Source organism: Arachis ipaensis, chromosome B04 (assembly GCF_000816755.2).
Source record: "Arachis ipaensis cultivar K30076 chromosome B04, Araip1.1, whole genome shotgun sequence".
In the NCBI taxonomy this organism is placed as follows: domain Eukaryota; kingdom Viridiplantae; phylum Streptophyta; class Magnoliopsida; order Fabales; family Fabaceae; genus Arachis; species Arachis ipaensis.
The window spans coordinates 38923763-38927020 of NC_029788.2; the positions used below are offsets into that span (position 1 = coordinate 38923763).

General features: G+C 37.1%; 1 long non-coding RNA gene across 1 annotated transcript in view; it reads left to right on the forward strand.

Annotated features, from left to right (window-relative positions):
• LOC110270614 overlaps nucleotides 1–3258 on the forward strand; it is an 18442-nt gene that overhangs the window by 11228 nt on the left and 3956 nt on the right. The window contains exon 2 of the long non-coding RNA XR_002360254.1: nucleotides 977–983. This is a non-coding gene — a long non-coding RNA (uncharacterized LOC110270614). The remainder of the gene's footprint in view (nucleotides 1–976; nucleotides 984–3258) is intronic.

Below are 3258 nucleotides of genomic sequence, written 5' to 3' on the forward strand. Positions count from 1 at the left end.
TTTAAAAGATAAGATAAGAAAAAGGTTTTAAAGTTAATAAAAGATATGAACAAGAATTACTAAAGATAAGAAAAGATTTTGAAAGAATTTGAAAACAAGTTGAAAAAGATATGAAACTTTTGAAAAAGATTTGAAAAGTTTTGAAAAATATTTTAAAATTGAAAAATTGAAATTGAAATATTTGAACAATATTTGATTTAAAAATCAAATAAATTCAAATATGAATTGGAAAAAGATGGTTTGAATAAAGAAAAGATAATATTTTGTAAATTACCTCCCATGCTGTCTTGTTGGCGTTTAACGCTACTCCTCTGCTTGCTGGGCGTTGAATGTAAATCCAGAAAATTAGCGAATAATTAGTCAATAAATTGAATTTTAATAAATAAAATTAAAAATGTGAATTTTATATTAAATTAGGATAGAGCTCTTTAAAACGAGAATTTTGACACTCATTTTGAAGAATTTGGCCCAAGATTGGGCCAAAAGGGCCAAACCGGTTGAACCGGGCCCGTAGGACCCAACCGGACCCATCATTTAAATGAGCTAAAGCTCATCTTCCTCCTCATTCAGCAAGAAGCACGCTGAAACTCAAGGAGGGGAAGAAGGGGTTCCAAACCCTCACTCAAATTTCATTTCTCAATAACTTTTGATCCAGAGCTCCGATCGTCACACCGTTTATAATAACGCATCTGCGGCGTTGAGCTCTACAAAGCCCGATACATTGTAAGGTAAGGAATTCACGTTTTCTTCCTTAATTTTCCCATTTATAGTTTCAAAAATTATTGGGCTTTGGTATTGAAATTTTGTGAAATTTTGTGTAATTTTAGTGTTTAGGATCGAATTAACTTGTTGGACTTGCTGAGTCTTGTCCCAATTCTCCATTGGTGAGGTGAGAACCCTCAGACCCTATTAGATTTCTTGGTTATGTATGTTAGAAATTAAGTGTGTATGTATGGATATTCATGATATGATATAGGTGAGGTGTATATATGTGGTATGAAGCTAATTGGGAACATTGGAAGCTTGGAGTTGGAAACTAGATGCTAAAGTTTTGGTGTTGAGGCTTGCAATCTTGCCTAGTGGGTTGCCTCGGAAAAATACGCGGAAATCGGCCAAGGTATGGTTTAGGTTTCGCGTATTTAATATGTAATGCTCTGTGAAAACTTAGGCTAGAGAACTATAGGATAAGTTAAAATGTGCATGTATGTTAATGTTTAGCAACCTTCATGGATTTATTAAATGATATTGAGAATGAGTGGTGATTGATGCTTATGTTGCAAGTGTGGTGTTGGTGCTTGATGATGAATTTAATTGAGTTTAATGGAGGTTGACTTAGCATATATGATATTAATTAGCAAATTCTTGATGTAAGAGTTGAGCCATTCATGAGAGTGGTGTGAAGCACTTATTGTGGGTAATTATTGAATAAAAGGGTTAATGTACATGTTGATATGTGTGACAAGGGAGCTATGTATAAACATGAGTATAATTGTTATTGTCTTGAATTTGGAATTATGAAGATGTATGTGAATATGTAAGGAGTTATTGAATGATTGAGAATGTTAGGTGTGGTGTGTTGTAAAATGTATGGAAGGTGTAGGGTTGGGTATTGGTATGCCTTGGTTGTGAAATATTTGGTATGGAATGAGGTTTTGGAAAAAAATAGGGGTTTGGTAAATTTTGGTAAAAAATGAATTTTGATAAACTTTGGTAATCCATAACTTGCTCCTCAAATTTTGGATTGAAGATGAGATTTGTTTCAAATTAAAGAGGTTTTCATAAGCTTGAGAACGATATAAATTTTGCGGAAAACCGAATTCTGTAGAGAAAGTTATGGACGCCAAAAATCTGGTGCTAAAAACTGAAAATTTTAAGGATGCAGCAGAATCAGGTTTTCTGGTGTGTGCCTACGCACACTGTTGCGCTCACGCACCCAGCAGTAGCAAAAACTTTACCTGTGTGTACGCACGCCTTTGTGCGCACACACACCTGGTGTTTTTAGAAAGTGTGCGTCCGCACGCCATTGTGCGCATGCATGCACCAGGACATGCTTTCTGCTGGTGGCGCTCGCATAAGTGAGGCGCACGCACACCAAGTAACTCCTGATTGGTGTGCGTACGCACACTCTGTTTTCCAGAACCTGTGTTTTTATGATCCAAACATGGTTTTGAACCTCTAAACCTCTGTTTTTGCCCTGTTAACCCTAGATCTTATTAGTAAGCTTAGTAATTAGTTGAAGCTAGGAAATTGTGGTAACTTGGGGATGAAGAAAAGGGTAAACGTGATGAATTATAAGAGAAAGATGTGAAAGCTAAATGAATACATGTTGCTATGGCTATAAAGAACGAATGTAAGGAAATGATGATGATAAATGATGAGATTTGGGGATGACTGTGTGTGGCCAAAATGGTCGATATGGCAAGTTGAGGACGGAAGTTCCCTCTCTTGTCGTGATGTAGATGTGGGAAAGGTGGAAAGGCACTCTCCTTCATATTGTTTTCCCCCATATTCTTCTCTGGTTTCAAGGTGAAAAGGCACACTCCTTCGATGTGGAAAGGAACTCACCTTCGTGAAACCTCTAGGAGAAGGTGGAAAGGTACTCTTCTTCGTTTATGATCTTCCTGGAGATGCGCAACCTAGAGACCAATGTCTAGGTTAGCTACCAGATGTATCGGGTTCTGGCAAAGTAACCGACACGTGAGCTCACGGCCAGTATGATAGACATTCATCATATGCATTTTGTTTGTTTATTTGCTATGCTTAATTTGGGATTGCCTAACTGAATATATTATGATAATTGTGATAATTGCTATTTGCACTACTTGTCTCCTACTTGTGCTTGCAATTGCCTGTTTGTCTATATTTGTAAATTCACTGGATATGGAGTAACGGAGGAAAGATGGACAGGTTGGGTGTTAAGATAGAGTTTAAGTTGAGTTTAGATTTCCCTAGACACCTATCCCTCTTACGGTTTCTGTTTAGTAATTCTAAGCTTTATAATCTGAGTGCCGGCGATCTAGGATTGCCTATGGCATTCCCAAGACCTTATATATTATGTGTGTGGCACCTTTACCATACTGAAAACCCCTGGTTCTCATTCCATACTGTGTTGTTGTTTTCAGATGCAGGTCGAGCGACACCTCGATAGGCGTCTGGAGTTTCTGCGGTGAAGTGGTTTACCTCTTAGAGGTTTTATTGGAGAACTAGGGTTTTGAACATGTTCTTTTGGTCTATTATTATGTGTATATATATATATAT